Source organism: Magallana gigas, chromosome 6 (genome assembly GCF_963853765.1).
Source record: "Magallana gigas chromosome 6, xbMagGiga1.1, whole genome shotgun sequence".
In the NCBI taxonomy this organism is placed as follows: Eukaryota; Metazoa; Mollusca; class Bivalvia; order Ostreida; family Ostreidae; genus Magallana; species Magallana gigas.
In genome coordinates this window covers 4,025,280-4,043,721 of record NC_088858.1, presented here as the reverse complement: position 1 = coordinate 4,043,721, position 18,442 = coordinate 4,025,280, and the positions used below count along the sequence as shown (strand labels likewise).

The 18,442-nt window shown below is 32.6% G+C and overlaps 1 long non-coding RNA gene across 1 annotated transcript in view; it reads right to left on the bottom strand.

The window, feature by feature from the left end:
• LOC136276548 (uncharacterized) overlaps positions 1 to 18,442 on the bottom strand; it is a 50,303-nt gene extending 31,861 nt beyond the window's left edge. Inside the window, exon 1 of the long non-coding RNA XR_010715052.1 lies at positions 18,317 to 18,442. This is a non-coding gene — a long non-coding RNA (uncharacterized lncRNA). The remainder of the gene's footprint in view (positions 1 to 18,316) is intronic.

The window sequence follows — 18,442 nt, the reverse complement described above, 5'->3', positions numbered from 1 at the left end:
TCGGATTTTTTTTGTTAAGTCGTTCTTGAAATCGGAAATGTTTTTGTTAAGTCGTACTTAAAATCATTCGTATTTTGTTAAGTCGTACCAGGAATAATTCGATTTTTTCATCTTTTTATTTGCGTTACTCTTGTTGTTGGTTTAAGAGCTCTGCTTCTAACAGGAACTTCCAGCATTACTTCCGACATTAACGGAAGACCCACTCGTTGCTTTGCAACGAGCTTTGCTCTAGTTATTATTCTTTTTCTTTTCTTCTGACTCCTTTTTTGCTTCATAACTCAAAAAGTGTTTAACCGATTTTGATGAAATTTTCAGAGATTTTTGTAAGTTGGCGTCCCTCAAAAATATTAAAGTTTTAAAGAGAACGTCACTCCCGTTTTGACGTGACGTCATTTTTAAAAATTTCAAAAAGTCATTTTGTCCCGGACTTTTCTCAAAAACGCTTTAAGATAGAGGCTTGAAATTTTAAATGGTTATGATTTGATCGATTTACCTCTGTAATAAGGCTGGAAATGAAAATCTATCACTTCCGGTCGAAACTGGAAGTAAAACAAAATTTTCGAAAAAATGAATTTTCTGATTTAATCAAAAATGTATATGTGTTTTGTAGAGCTTATTAAGCTGAATCTAACACTGAAAGCCGTTTTAAAATCGGACGATGCATTGCAGAGATATCGGGGTTTAAAAATTGATTTTTCCGGAAATTTTGATTCTGCGTCCTTGGTTTAAAAAATAGCGTAATTTTCAAAGTAATATTAACTCGTACCAAAAATAATTGTTAAGTCGTACTTGGACACATTCGGATTTTTTTGTTAAGTCGTTCTTGAAATCAGAAAGGTTTTTGTTAAGTCGTACTTAAAATCATTCGGATTTTGTTAAGTCGTACCAGGAATAATTCGATTTTTCATCTTTTTATTTTAGTTACTCTTGTTATTGGTTTAAGAGCTCTGCTTCTAACAGGAACTTCCAGCTTTACTTCCGACATTAACGGAAGACCCACTCGTTGCTTTGCAACGAGCTTTGCTCTAGTTATTATTATTATTCTTTTTCTTTTCTTCTGACTCCTTTTTTGCTTCATAACTCAAAAGGTTTTTAACCGATTTTAATGAAATTTTCAGAAATTTTTGCAAGTTGGCGTCCCTCAAAGATGTTAAAGTTTTAAAGAGAACGTCACCTCCGTTTTGACGTGACGTCATTTTTAAAAATTCTAAAAAGTCATTTTGTCCCGGACTTTTCTCAAAAACGCTTTAAGATAGAGGCTTGAAATTTTCAATGGTTATGATTTTGCCGATTTACCTCTGTAATAAGGCTCGAAATGAAAATCTGTCACTTCCGGTCGAAACCGGAAGTGAAACAAATTTTTCGGAAAAATAAATTTTCTGATCAAATCAAAAATGAATATGTGTTTTGTAGAGCTTAATAAGCTGAATATAACACTGAAAGCCGTTTTTTAATCGGACGATGCATTACAGAGATATCTGGGTTTAAAAAATTTTCCGGAAATTTTGATTCCACCTCCTTGGTTTAAAAAATAGCGTAATGTTTATAGTTAAGTTAACTCGTACCAAAAATAATTGTTAAGTTGTACTTAAACACATTCGGATTTTTTTTGGTATGTCGTTCTTGAAATTCGATTTTTTCATCTTTTTAGTTTAGTTACTCTTGTTATTGGTTTAAGAGCTCTGCTTCTTACAGGAATTTCCAGCTTTACTTCCGACATTAACGAAAGACCCATTCGTTGCTTTGCAACGAGCTTTGCTCTAGTTATTATTTTTTTTTTTTTCACAAATTTTGTGCACGCGATATCTCGAAAACTATTCGACGTATTTCATCCATTTTTTCACAGATGATTTCCAGTTGTCATAATTCTAGAAGTCTTTTGAATTTTTGAAATTGTCACTTCCGGTTCCGATTTACAGCCGATTTTGTAAGTTTTTTTTTCGACAAACTTTGTGCAGACATAAACTCAGAGACTATCAGAGATATATATATATATGAAATTGTCAGGATAGGTAGACCATAGTTTGAAGGTGTGCAGAATGTAGTTTTTTGGCGCCTGGGCACAATTTCTTTGAGCTTGCCTAGACTCGAAAATTGGGTACAAATTTCGTATCAAAATTTTCACACGTTTTGATCTGTATCTTTTTATGAGTTAATATTTTGTTAAAAGATATATAACAAAATTGGTATATAATCAAAAGTTCTTTCCAACGAAATCAAGAAAACGGGACTGGCTCCTTTATTTAGGGGCCAAGACACTCGTAAACTATATTACAAATAACTTAAAAACGATAAAGATTTTGTAATGCATTATAAAGGCAAAGTTGTTAATTGTAACAATATCTATAAAAAAAAATCATTGCCACGCCCATTTGTTACGTAATAAGGGATTTTTAGGGGCCCAACTTCTTAAACTTTGACGCAATATATCTAGAGAAGTAGACATATTTTGTTAAGCAATGTAGAAGACAAAATGCTTGCATTGATGATTCTAATTGATTCCATTAATCAAAACACAAATGTCTGTCCCCATTAAGGATCTAGAGGGCTGGCCCCTAAAATATTCAATCATTTGTATCTCAAAAATGATAAACAATTTTAAATAGGTTTAAGAACAAAAAAATGTTAGTATTTATGAGACCGTTCGATTAAATTCAAGAAATAGGGGCTGGTCCCTTAAATTAGGGGCCAAGACACTCGAAAACTCTATTACAGATAACTTAAAAACAATAAAAATTTTGTAATGCATTATAGAAGCAAAGTTGTTGACCGTAACAATATCTATCAGGAAAAATCATCGCCACGCCCATTTATTACGTAATTATGGATTTTTAGGAGCCAAAGTTCTAAAACTTTGACGCAATATATCTAAAGAAGGATACATATTTTGTTAAGCATTGTAGAAGAGAAAATGCTTGTATTGATGATTCTAATCGATTCCATCAATCAAAACACAAATTTCTGTCCCCATTAAGGATCTAGAGGGCTGACCCCTAAAATATTCAATCATTTGTATCTCAAAAATAATCAACAATTTTAAATAGGTGTAAGAACAAATATTGTTAGTATTTGTGAGGCCTTTTGAAAGAACTCAAGAAAAAGGGGCTGGCCCCTTACATTAGGGGCCAAGACACTCGTAAAGTCTTTTTCACATACCTTTAAAACGATCAAGATTTTGTAATGCATTACAGAAACAAAGTTATTGATCGTAACAATATCAGTTTGTAAAACTCATTTCCAAACCAATTGATGACATTATTAGGGATTTTAGGGGACTAAACTCTTAAATCTTTAATATGCAATATTTGAAAATGCAAAACACTTTGTTAAGCATTTTAAAGGATATTGACAATCGTATACATTATCGAAATGGGAGTGTTTGAGGGAGAATCCTGAAATTTCATTGATATTTTAATCGTATCGTTTAAAAATTGAACGGAAGACCTACTCGTTACTCGTAACGATATCGTATCTAGTTAGGGTCTTCCGTTTTCAACGGAAGACCCTCTTGTTATTCTATTGTTTTTTTTTTATTATTATTAATCTTCTTGTTTTTCCTTCTGACTTCTTTTTTGCTTTATATATCAAAAACTATTCAACCGATTTGCAAGAAATTTTCAGAGATTATGTTAAATTCTTGTCCCTTGAAGCTTGTACAGTTTCAGTCATTAAATCACTTCCGTTTTTTAGTTACGTCATTTTAAAAATTTTCAAAAAGTGATTTTGTCCAGGACTTTTCTAGTAAACAGTTGTTTATAAAGACTTGAAATTTTCTGTGATTGTAAATCTGCGGATTTACTTATGGCATTTGACCAAAAAAATGTATTTTGTCACTTCCGGTCGAAACTGGAAGTGAAACAAATTTTTCGAAAAAATGAATTTTCTGATCAAATCGAAAAAGAATATGTGTTTTGTAGAGCTTATTAAGCTGAATCTAACACTGAAAGCCGTTTTCAAATCGGACGATGCATTACAGAGATATCGGGGTTTAAAAATTGATTTTTCCGGAAATTTTGATTCCGCGGCCTTGGTTTAAAAAATAGCGTAATGTTCAAAGTAAAATTAACTCGTACCAAAAATAATTGCTAAGTCGTACCTGCACACATTCGGATTTTTTTTGTTCAGTCGTTCTTAAAATCGGAAAGGTTTTTGTCAAGTCGTACTTAAAATCATTCGTATTTTGTTATGTCGTACCAGGAATATTCGATTTTTTTCATATTTTTATTTGAGTTACTCTTGTTATTGGTTTAAGAGCTCTGCTTCTTACAGAAACTTCCAGCTTTACTTCCGACATGAACGGAAGACCCACTCATTGCTTTGCAACGAGCTTTGCACTAGTTATTATTATTTTTCCCCACAAATTTTGTGCACGCGATATCTCGAAAACTATTCAGCCGATTTCGACCATTTTTTTTACAGATGATTGCCAGTGGTCATAATTCTAGAAGGTTTTTGAAATTTTGAATTCGTCATTTCCGGTTCCAATTTACGGCCGATTTTGTAAGTTTTTACGACCAACTTTGTGCAGACATGAACTCAGAGACTGTCAGAGATATAATTATGAAATTTTCAGGATAGGTAGACCATAGATTGTAGTTGTGCACAAAGAAGTTTTTGGCGCCAGTGGCGCCATTTCTTTGAGCTCGCCTAGGCTCAAAAATTAAGTACGAATTTTGCATCAAATTTTTCATACATTTTGATCTGTATCTTTTTATCAGTTAATATTTTGATACAACATATATAACAAAAGTAGCAGATAATCAAAAGTTCTTACCAACGAAATCAAGAAAAAGGGGCTGGCCCCTTTATTTAGGGACCAAAACACATGTAAACTCTAATACAGATAACTTAAAAATGAAAAAGATTTTGTAATGCATTATAGAAGCAAAGTTGTTGATCGTCACAATATCTGTCAGGAAAAATTATTGCCACGCCCATTTGTTACGTAATTAGGGATTTTTAGGGGCCAAAGTACTTAAGCTTTGACGCAATATATCTAGAGAAGGAGACATATTTTTTTAAGCATTGTAGAAGACATAATGCTTGCATTGATGACTATTATCGATTCCATTGATCAAAATACCAATGTATGTCCCATTAGGGATCTAGAGGACTGGCCCCTTAAATATTCAAACATTTGTATCTCAAAAATGATAAACAATTTTAAATAAATGTAAGAACAAAAAATGTTAGAATTTGTGAGACCTTTCGATTGAATTCAAGAAAAAAAGGGCTTGCCCCTTAAATTAGGGGCCAAAACACTCGTAAACTCTATTACAGATAACTTATAAATGAAAAAGATTTTGTAATGCATTATAGAATCAAAGTTGTTGATCGGTACAATATCTATCAAGAAAAATCATTGCCACGACCATTTATTACGTAATTAGGGACTTTTAGGGGCCAAAGTACTTAAACTTTGAAGCAATATATCTAAAAAAGGAGAACTATTTTGTTAAGCATAGTAGAAAAGAAAATGCTTGCATTGATGATTCTAATCGATTCCATCAATCAAAACACCAAGTGTGTCCTCATTTAGGATATAGAGGGCTGACCCCTAAAATATTCAAACATTTGTATCTCAAAAATGATAAACAATTTTAAATAAATGTAAGAACAACAAATGTTAGAATTTGTGAGTCCTTTCGATTGAATTCAAGAAAAAGGGGCTGGCCCCTTAAATTAGGGGTCAAGACACTCGTAAAATCTATTACAGATGACTTTAAAATGATAAAGATTTCGTAATGCATTATAGAAGCAAAGTTGTTGATCGTCACAATATCTGTCAGGCAAAATTATTGCCACGCCCATTTGTTACGTAATTAGGGATTTTTAGGGGCCAAAGTACTTAAACTTTGACGCAATATATCTAGAGAAGGAGACATATTTTGTTGAGCATTGTAGAAGACAAAATGCTTGCATTGATGACTCTTATCGATTCCATTGATCAAAATACCAATGTATGTCCCATTAGGGATCTAGAGGACTGGCCCCTTAAATATTCAAACATTTGTATCTCAAAAATGATAAACAATTTTAAATAAATGTAAGGACAAAAAATGTTAGAATTTGTGAGACCTTTCGATTGAATTCAAGAAAAAAGGGCTTGCCCCTTAAATTAGGGGCCAAAACACTCGTAAACTCTATTACAGATAACTTATAAATGAAAAAGATTTTGTAATGCATTATAGAATCAAAGTTGTTGATCGGTACAATATCTATCAAGAAAAATCATTGCCACGACCATTTATTACGTAATTAGGGACTTTTAGGGGCCAAAGTACTTAAACTTTGAAGCAATATATCTAAAAAAGGAGAACTATTTTGTTAAGCATAGTAGAAAAGAAAATGCTTGCATTGATGATTCTAATCGATTCCATCAATCAAAACACCAAGTGTGTCCTCATTTAGGATATAGAGGGCTGACCCCTAAAATATTCAAACATTTGTATCTCAAAAATGATAAACAATTTTAAATAAATGTAAGAACAACAAATGTTAGAATTTGTGAGTCCTTTCGATTGAATTCAAGAAAAAGGGGCTGGCCCCTTAAATTAGGGGTCAAGACACTCGTAAAATCTATTACAGATGACTTTAAAATGATAAAGATTTCGTAATGCATTATAGAAGCAAAGTTGTTGATCGTCACAATATCTGTCAGGAAAAATTATTGCCACGCCCATTTGTTACGTAATTAGGGATTTTTAGGGGCCAAAGTACTTAAGCTTTGACGCAATATATCTAGAGAAGGAGACATATTTTTTTAAGCATTGTAGAAGACATAATGCTTGCATTGATGACTCTTATCGATTCCATTGATCAAAATACCAATGTATGTCCCATTAGGGATCTAGAGGACTGGCCCCTTAAATATTCAAACATTTGTATCTCAAAAATGATAAACAATTTTAAATAAATGTAAGAACAAAAAATGTTAGAATTTGTAAGACCTTTCGATCGAATTCAAGAAAAAAAAGGGCTTGCCCCTTAAATTAGGGGCCAAAACACTCGTAAACTCTATTACAGATAACTTATAAATGAAAAAGATTTTGTAATGCATTATAGAATCAAAGTTGTTGATCGGTACAATATCTATCAAGAAAAATCATTGCCACGACCATTTATTACGTAATTAGGGACTTTTAGGGGCCAAAGTACTTAAACTTTGAAGCAATATATCTAAAAAAGGAGAACTATTTTGTTAAGCATAGTAGAAAAGAAAATGCTTGCATTGATGATTCTAATCGATTCCATCAATCAAAACACCAAGTGTGTCCTCATTTAGGATATAGAGGGCTGACCCCTAAAATATTCAAACATTTGTATCTCAAAAATGATAAACAATTTTAAATAAATGTAAGAACAACAAATGTTAGAATTTGTGAGTCCTTTCGATTGAATTCAAGAAAAAGGGGCTGGCCCCTTAAATTAGGGGTCAAGACACTCGTAAAATCTATTACAGATGACTTTAAAATGATAAAGATTTCGTAATGCATTATAGAAGCAAAGTTGTTGATCGTCACAATATCTGTCAGGCAAAATTATTGCCACGCCCATTTGTTACGTAATTAGGGATTTTTAGGGGCCAAAGTACTTAAACTTTGACGCAATATATCTAGAGAAGGAGACATATTTTGTTGAGCATTGTAGAAGACAAAATGCTTGCATTGATGACTCTTATCGATTCCATTGATCAAAATACCAATGTATGTCCCATTAGGGATCTAGAGGACTGGCCCCTTAAATATTCAAACATTTGTATCTCAAAAATGATAAACAATTTTAAATAAATGTAAGGACAAAAAATGTTAGAATTTGTGAGACCTTTCGATTGAATTCAAGAAAAAAAGGGCTTGCCCCTTAAATTAGGGGCCAAAACACTCGTAAACTCTATTACAGATAACTTATAAATGAAAAAGATTTTGTAATGCATTATAGAATCAAAGTTGTTGATCGGTACAATATCTATCAAGAAAAATCATTGCCACGACCATTTATTACGTAATTAGGGACTTTTAGGGGCCAAAGTACTTAAACTTTGAAGCAATATATCTAAAAAAGGAGAACTATTTTGTTAAGCATAGTAGAAAAGAAAATGCTTGCATTGATGATTCTAATCGATTCCATCAATCAAAACACCAAGTGTGTCCTCATTTAGGATATAGAGGGCTGACCCCTAAAATATTCAAACATTTGTATCTCAAAAATGATAAACAATTTTAAATAAATGTAAGAACAACAAATGTTAGAATTTGTGAGTCCTTTCGATTGAATTCAAGAAAAAGGGGCTGGCCCCTTAAATTAGGGGTCAAGACACTCGTAAAATCTATTACAGATGACTTTAAAATGATAAAGATTTCGTAATGCATTATAGAAGCAAAGTTGTTGATCGTCACAATATCTGTCAGGCAAAATTATTGCCACGCCCATTTGTTACGTAATTAGGGATTTTTAGGGGCCAAAGTACTTAAACTTTGACGCAATATATCTAGAGAAGGAGACATATTTTGTTGAGCATTGTAGAAGACAAAATGCTTGCATTGATGACTCTTATCGATTCCATTGATCAAAATACCAATGTATGTCCCATTAGGGATCTAGAGGACTGGCCCCTTAAATATTCAAACATTTGTATCTCAAAAATGATAAACAATTTTAAATAAATGTAAGGACAAAAAATGTTAGAATTTGTAAGACCTTTCGATTGAATTCAAGAAAAAAGAGCTGGCCCCTTAAATTAGGGGCCAAAACACTCGTAAACTCTATTACAGATAACTTAAAAATGAAAAAGATTTTGTAATGCATTATAGAATCAAAGTTGTTGATCGGTACAATATCTATCAAGAAAAATCATTGCCACGACCATTTATTACGTAATTAGGGACTTTTAGGGGCCAAAGTACTTAAACTTTGAAGCAATATATCTAGAAAAGGAGACATATTTTGTTAAGCATAGTAGAAGAGAAAATGCTTGCATTGATGATTCTAATCGATTCCATCAATCAAAACACCAATGTCTGTCCCCATTTAGGATATAGAGGGCTGGCCCCTTAAATATTCAAACATTTGTATCTCAAAAATGATAAACAAATTTAAATAGGTGTAAGAACAAAAAATGTTAGAATTTGTGGGTCCTTTCGATTAAATTCAAGAAAAAGGGGCTGGCCCCTTAAATTAGGGGTCAAGACACTCGTAAAATCTATTACAGATAACTTTAAAATGATAAAGATTTCGTAATGCATTATAGAAGCAAAGTTGTTGATCGGTACAATATCTGTCAGGAAAAATCATTGCCAAGCACATTTGTTACGTAATTAGGGATTTTTAGGGGCCAAAGTACTTAAACTGTGACGGAATATATCTAGAGAAGGAGTCATATTTTGTTAAGCATAGTAGAAGAGAAAATGCTTGCATTGCTGATTCTCATCGATTCCATCAATCAAAATACCAATGTCTGTCCCCATTAAGGATCTAAAGACAGGCCCCTAAAATATTCAATCATCTGTATAAAAAAATGAACAACAATTTTAGATACTTGTAAGAACAAAAATTGTTAGTACTTTTGAGACCTTTTGAATGAACTCAAGAAAAAGGGACTGGTCCCTTAAATTAGGGGCTAAGCCACTCGTTAAGTCTTTTCACATACATTAAAAACAATCAAGATTTTGTAATGCATTACAGAAACAAAATTGTTGATCATAACAATATCAGTTTGTAAAACTCATTGCCACACCCATTGATGACGTAATTATTGATTTTAGGGGACTAAACTCTTAAATCTTTAATATGCAAAATGTTAAAAAGCAAAACACTTTGTTAAACATTTTAAAGGATATTGACAATCGTGTACATTATCTGAAAGGGAGTGTTTGAGGTGGAACTCTGAAATTTCATTGATATTTTAATCTTATCGTTTAAAAATTAAACGGAAGCCCTACTCGTTACTCGTAACGAGGTCGTATCTAGTTAAGGTCTTCCGTTCCAACGGAAGACCTTATTGTTTTCGTACTGTTTATTTTTCTTATTTTTTTTCCAAATTTTGTGCACGCGATTTTTCGAAAACTATTTGACCGATTTCGATCATTTTTTCACAGATAATGGAACACTGTTTGAATTTTATATGTTTTTGAAATTTTTGTTGTCGTCACTTCCGGTCCGGATTTACGGCCGATTTTGTAATTTTTATATGACCAAACTTGTGCACGCATAAACTCAGAGACTATCAGAGATATAATCATGAAATTTCAGGACACCTAGACTACAGTTTAAAGTTGTGTCTATTGTTTTTGTTTTACGCCAGTGGCGTCATTTTTTGGAGCTAGCCTACGTTTTAAAATTGGGTACCAATTTTTATTGTTTCATTTTCAACAAATTTTGTGCACGCAATTTCTCAAAAACTATTGGACTGATTTCAACCATATTTTCACAGGTGATGAGATGTAATCTGAATTTAATAGGTTTTTGAAATTGTTGTTGTCGTCACTTCCGGTACTGATTTATTGGACATTTTGTACATTTTTACGACCTATTTTGTGCAGAGTTGATCTCAGAAACTATCAGAGATATTACTATGAAACTTTCAGGATAGGTAGTCTGTAGCTTAAAGTCATGCACTATTATGTTGCTTTACACCAGTGGCGCAATTTCTTTGAGCTCGCCTAGGCACGAAAATTGGGTACGAATTTTGATTCAAACTTTAAAGCGTTTTGATCTGAATCTTTTTATCAGTTGATATTTTGTTAAAACATATATAACAAAAGTGGTAGCGAAGCAAAAGTTCTTTCCAACAAAACCAAGAAAAGGGGGCTGGCCCCTTTTTGTAGGGGCCAAGACTCTCGTGAACTCTCTTCTAGTTATTTTTTTTTCCACAAATTTTGTGCACGCGATTTCTCGGAAACTATCCAACCGATTAATACAATTTTCTCACAGATGATAGGAAGTGATCTGAATTTATTTTGTTCTTAATATTTTTGCCGTCGTCACTTCCGGTACCGATTTATTGCTGATTTTGTCACTTTCCGACCCATTTTGTGCCCGCTTCATCTCGAAAACTATCAGATATATGAATATGAAATTTTCAGGATAGGTAAACCATAGTCTGAAGTTGTGCCTATTGGTTTTTTTTTACACCATTGGCGCCGTTCTAAAGAGCTCACTATGGCTCGAAAGTTGGGTACGAATTTTGTTTCCCTTTTTTGTACACACGATTTCTCAGAGATGGCTCGATAGATTTTCTTGAAATTTTTAGGAGTGATAGAAATAAATTATAACTCAAGTATCCAATTTTTAATTTTTTCAAAGTTCATTTCCTGTCGTCCCTTTCTTGTCCTGCGACAAAAAGCTTGTGACATTGAGATCTCAAAAATGATAAGGACTTGAGCACTTAGACTTTGTAGGATTATAGAACTATAGTTGTAGATGTCTTTAAATTATTTTGTTTTGTTGGTCATAACTTCCGGTCGTCACCGGAAGCACTTCAATTTATTTTTTATTTTGCATTTAATTTGTTTCATATAGAATTGAAATATAAGTAATAATCCTTACATATGTCATGTATCCGATGTTAAATAAAAACAAAAAAATTCTACTTTCGGTGAGATATCTCAAATATCTCAGAAAGCGTTTTTTAAATAAATATTTTTCCCACGAAATCCCAGAGAGTTAAGTGATCAATACACAAAACTTATATAGATAATAGACATTCGATAGAAAATGCGTTTAATTGCTTTCATTTTGTCAACCGTCACTTCCGGTCCTCACCAGAAGGGTTAAAACAAATCCAGGTGTTTGAAAGTTTAACTGTTTTTCTTTGACAATTTTAGTACAATTAATAAACAATAAAGTACAAGTGTCTAATGTTCAAGAAATACTAAGTTTTTATTTTCACTGAGCATTTCCGTTTGTCCGTTTCCTGTCAAGAGACAAAAAAACAATGATTCCACGAGATCTCTTTTTTTTTAAACTGTAATTTCACTTGCTATTATACCAATGACATGTTTATATGCAATTGTGAATTGAAAATGTCAAAATAAAAAAATTAAAAAAAAAAAATATCTTAGGTACCTATCCTTTTTAGTTACAAATTTGATACGAGATTTTAGTCACTGTAAGTAATTGAGACACGAACATTTATGAATGATAGACAATTTATTGAAGATGTGTTTAACGGGTTTCTTTTTTCAACCGTCACTTCCGGTATTCACGAATAGAGTTCATACAATTCATGTTTTTAACAAGTTTAACCGATTGTCTTTGGTGTTTCATCTAGGATTATAAACAGTGATGTACAATAGGCAAATGTATATTAAAAAAAACTAGCTTTTATTTTCATTATTCACTTCTTTTCGTCCGTTTCCGGTCTCGAGACAAAAAACGTAGTTTCACCAGGATCTTAGATTTGGCAGAGAGTATCGCTATTTCATTGCATCATATAAAACAAAATTGGACGGAAGACCTACTCGTTACTCGTAACGAGATCTAGTTTATATTTACTCTTTTATTAGACTGCTTCATAATTCTGGGACCAGGTTTTCTTATGATGGGTTATGATTAAATAACATCCCAAATAACAATCCCACAAAAAACAAGTTATGATGTCTATATTTATATTTGGGATAACTTTTTTATAGTTTATGTTTATATTTATATGCGGTTTTCGCAGGTTGAGATCCCCGGGGGAAAGGGTAATATAACACCTCCTTTTTTCCTTTACAACTATATTTTAATTTTTAGAAAAGGTACAAACTTTAATTTTTTCCAAGAGGAGATAAACTGCTAATAGAGAGGTAGGGAGAAGAGCTCTTTATTTATTTCAGATGTACTTACTGTGTTACATTTTCAAGAACTAAAAAAAAACCTGGCCCCCCTTCCCCGTCATTTCAAGATTCCATGAATACTATAACTTAAATAAGAAAAAAGTCGGATTCATAAAAAAAAATATGTAAAAAGAAGGATCGAAGAAATGAACCATAGCTTACATTATAAATTCTTCCATCGGGCGGATCAAAACCTGCAATGATACTGCGTACAGGTATAGTTATATTTGATCAAAGTGATTTAATTATGATTTTAAAATTTAAATGCGAATCACATTGAAAAAGTGTGTAATTACCCACTTTTACAATTATTTGTTTGCTTAAGAAATTCAAACAGTCAAGATCAATGCTTATAGTAGTCTAACCTTAACATCTGCAGGGATGTTTATAGATGGCCAGTGAAATATACACGTACAGAAATGTGATATCTATTGCAACAGACTCCGATGATAACGATGAAAAATTGCACGAAGCATTCCTAGTGAATTCCGAATGATTTCAACATTGAAAAAATAATCTTACCGTGACTAGGCTACGCTCAGGCCAAACCGGTTCCGTATGACTTCTGTCATTTTAACGATATATCATACTATCTATTTTCAACACACCCCATTATAAATTAAATCTTTTTAAGAAATCAGTTCTCGTTTTTGTGGATTTTTTCGAGTATAATATGATAATCTGTAATGAGATTATCCTGGAAAATTTCCCCTTTAACTATTTTATTTGCACTTCTATCACAAATTGGATACATATTTTGATTAAAAATCGTACAAATATGCTGCTTAAATATATCGGGACAGAAAAAAGCAGTTTATAGACTAGATACAAGTCTCCATTAAACTTCAATATGTGATATAGTGAATAACACTAACAAGATGGGGCAATTTTTGTGCAATTAAAATCATTCAATATCATAATATATATTAACAACACTCACACCATTTCTCAATTCTTTGCCTGACTTGAACTTCTATAGCTTTGTCAACATTCTGACTAGTTTACCTTCTCCACAGAAGAGCGCAACAGGGGAGACAATTCTAACAGTAGTAATGAAATGCAAATGTAATGAATAAGAATTCTTTGAGACACAATGATAACAACTAAATTTTTTTTAATTAAAAGCAAAATAAGGTTTTTTTCATGTTTAACTACAAATATTGACTTCAGTGGATTAAAATTGCTTGTAAAAAAAAATTCAAACAAGAGGCCCAAATGGCCACATCACTCACATGAGCAACACTGGCTTTAAATGGGCGTTCAAAGGATATTGTACCATGTGGCCCCTCGGTAGATTAACCAAAAATGAATATCCAAATTTTCACTTATTTTTGCATATACTTAATCTCTGACATATTGACCTTCATGAATACCATTTTTACCGAAAATAAGATCATATGCAATATAAATAACTAAATTTTCATTGGTGTTCACGGTTAACTTCCAGTTCCCTTTATTTTAGCCCCCCCCCCCCCATCACTTTATTAAACGATTAAAATACATGAGAGCATAAAGGTACATTTTCTCCCTCCACTACTTTCTAGTTATTGTATTTTAAAAAATTCTATATGTGAAAGAAGAAAAGTGTACCTCAATGCACCAGAATGAATGCCCTCAATTCCTCAAATTAAAAACATTGAAAAATTTAATTGGCCTTCTCCGTTATAGACGATTGTCATTTACCAGGCATGAATTCATTTCGTATGACCTTTCATATCCTTACTCACCTGATTGAAGAAAATAAACTTAACTGAAAATGTTGTCACATATGTTAAAGAGCTATAATTCAAATTAATGTATTGGCATGCATGTCGCTCTATTGTTCCAAGGCCCTTCCATTATTTTCATCTTTATTAAAAAAAAACAAATGTGTACAAACAAAGATGATTTTCCATTGCAATAATTTTTAAAGAACACCGATAATGCTTTTATCCTCATAATAATAATGTGTCAGGCCTATGGAAACTGTTTAAAAGGCATTGTTTTCATTTACTTGTGTTCGAAAAAGTATCAAAAATTTGTGTAGATTTTATGCAATTCATCGTTGAAGAAGGGGCAACAGAAAGTAATTACAGCATATCATCCTTTTAGCAAGACATTTCTATTGATCAACCAAAATCTCAGTGTCAATCGTAGAATCATAAGCAAGATTCATAGCTTGGTTTGAGTCATGTTTTTGTTCACATGAGTTACATTACATTCAACTTAAGAATTTTAAACTTGGTATTTCCTATTCAGCATAGCTGCATTTAAAATATAAACAAACTAAAGGATGACCTCAGCTTTGTGTACAAACATATAGTAGCATTGTGCGCAAAGCTCTGTATCTTGCTTATAACTCGAAGCTTGACTCTCAGGTTAATAAAATTATAGGAATTTGTAAACAATTAAAACAAAAGAAAACTGCACTAAAACAAAGAGAAAACTCAATTTATTTTTCATCATATATATATACTTTAGTTATATATTTCTAGCAGCGAGAATAATCTCCGTTTGGATTGAAATTGCTGAACATCTTAATAGAACATGTTGCATTAATCAACTACGTAAAGATAATACCGAATTACACGCACCACCATAATTTGACCCCCCCCCATGGTGGCCCCACCCTATCCCCTGAATATATGGTTTGAAAAAACTAGAATGAATCAACACTACCTGAGAATGCTTGTACACAAGTTACAGCTTTTCTGGCCAATTGGTTTTTGAGAAGAAATTTTTTAAAAGATTTTTCGCTATGTATTCCTATGAAAAATTCGACCCACCAACTGTGGCCGCACCCTACCCCGGGGATCATGGTTTGAACAAATTTGAATCTACACTACCTGAAAATGCTTCCAAACAAGTACCAGCTTTTCTAGCCTACTGGTTTTTGTTGAGAAGATTTGTCTCTATGTATTCCTATGTAAAAATTTCGACACCCCATTGTGGCCCCACCTTACCCCCGGGGATCGTGATTTGAAAAAAAATGAATCTACACTACCTGAAGATGCTTCCACAGTTCCAGCTTTTCTGGCTAACTGGTTTTTGTAAGAAGATTTTAATGATTTTTCTCTATACATTTGTATCTAAAAATTTGATCCCCCGTTGGAGCCCCACCGTACCCCCGGGGATCATGGTTTGGACAAGCTTGAATCTACACTACTTGAGGATGCTTCCACACAAGTTACAGCTTTTCTTGCCGATTGATTTTTGGGAGTTGATTTTAATCAACTCTCCTATGCAGTTACTCAGACAAACCGAAAGTGAAACAGTGTTTGGACCTCAGCACAAACCATTGCTGCTGATAAGACTTAGTTCTTGAAAATAATTGATGAATTCTATATAATGTATGCTAACGCATTATTTTTCAAGGAAACTTATTAATAAATACCTTGAAAATAGTCAGATTTTAAATAGTACGAACAATTTAAATATTTTTTTGTAGTCGTACAGGTATGTATTCCTACGCCAGAGTTCAATATAGTTTCGATCAACTCGACGCTCGGCTTTCTCCGTAAATCCTTGTCGGAGATTTACGGTGTCAGCTGAGCGTTTGGTTGAACGAGAACAGAGTTCAATATTGCTTGGATCCATACAATTTTCGAGAAATATTTCTATCACTGATACATACATGTAGTTTGATTGATTTAATTTTATCTTTAAATATTATTTAACATTATTCATATGGGGGTTTCTCGACATTCTTGTCGAAAAAGTCCTAAAATTCATATTATAAAAATGTGTGTAATTCAAATTAGAAAATACATGTACTTGTCATACAAAATAACGTATCAGTGATTTTAAAATAAATAAACATCGACAAAATCAACTCCCGTCAGTTCTTCAGTACTTTGATTGAGAAGATGTTTCTCTGTATATTTCACCTCAGGTGAGCTAACAATTATTTATGTTTCTGCTACATGTACACACACTTAGTATTTCCATCAGCAATATTAATCTCAGTTTAGACTGAATAAACGAGAAAATACTTACAACTAGCCTAAAACACATTGTAGTAATCAGCTATTACGCAAAGACCATACCGTATTACCATTAGAAATTGTATTTTAGTTGTTAAAGTACCGTACCTGTTAAGGTATCTTATTTTCCGCAAGTAACAGTCAGCTGTCTTACTTTCCGATGTCTATATTTGTTTGATACGTAAAAATAACAAAATACAGGCGATAGTTCCCTAAGTTATAAACCGTAATTCATAAAAACGAAACGAAAATCAAAACAAGCTAAAACCACCGTCAAAGATGAAAATGTCAACACATTTGAATATTTAATCTCAATTTACTTTACAAAATCGGCATTAATGTATTTTGCACGTTTTAAATATTCCTTTCGCACGCGAACTGTTCCACAACAACCAAATTCATCTTTGTCAGATTGACCAATTTCTTATACGTTCAAAATGGCCGCTTCTTTGTTTCAAAGAGGGGTTTGAGATATGGAATACCAAACCCGAAGTTAAACTGATTGACCCTCATTCTCTCTGTCTTATTATCATTTTCGTAAATTACTCAAATTTGAAACAGAATTAGCCCTTACTTTTTGCAATTTATATTTTCCTTCCCATAAGGATAATTTATGCTAAACTACGTTGAGTTTGACTCAGTAGTTCTTGAGAAGAAGATTTTTAAAAATGCACCCCCCTTTTTCAGTTTCGAGGTTTTCTCAGCTTTGAATAAAGATAAGTCTGTCACTTCTGCAATTTATATTTGCCTTACCATAAGGATGCTTTTTGCCGAATTTGGTTGAAACTGGATAAGCGGTTTTAGAGAAGAAGTTCAAAATGTAAAAAAGTTTACAGACGGACAGACGGACAGACGGACGGACGGACAGACGGACGACGGGCAAAATGCGATAAGAATAGCTCACTTGAGCTTTCCAGCTCAGGTGAGCTAAAAACCAACAAATTTTTATTTTATTAGAAAATGGGATGTTTTTGTTAATTTATTACTTTTTAGTCCTTGAGAGTCCAAAGATGGATTTTATATATTTGTAACAATACATCAGACAGTTTCTTATTAACTCAAAATTTCAAAAAATAATGCGCCACTTTCTGAGAAATTCTTTCTGAAAAATTGACAAAAATGTATAATTCTCATTTCTTGGCATCCTGCCAACATTTGCATTCTTGGGACTTCATGGTGTAAATAGAAATATGAAAAAAATATGCAAAGTTTCAACTTTCTCTTTGAGAATATAGTCTTATTTTTATATATTTTGTAATTAATTACTGAATTTGACAACTCTTCTCTTAACTTTTCTGGATTTTAGAGGCTAATTAACCAGAATGCAATACAAGCCGTTACTATAAATAGAAGCATCCAGTGCAAAAAAAACCATCATATACCTGACTCTAGATGGGTATCCTTTAAATCTATGATAAAATTCTGTTCATTCTTGAGAGTTACTGCCACAGCTTTTTTCCATATATGCATGGGTTTCTCGTAGACATGCTCTTAACATATTTATTTTTATTACCTCCAAAATAAATATCAAATACTTACTAATATCACATTTGAAGCCCACTTTGCCATATGGACACTGACCACAAATGAAGTGTGGGGGAACAGGTATATCAAAGCATGTAGTGTTAAAGCAAGGACTCTCATTTCTAGCACAGGGTTGATATC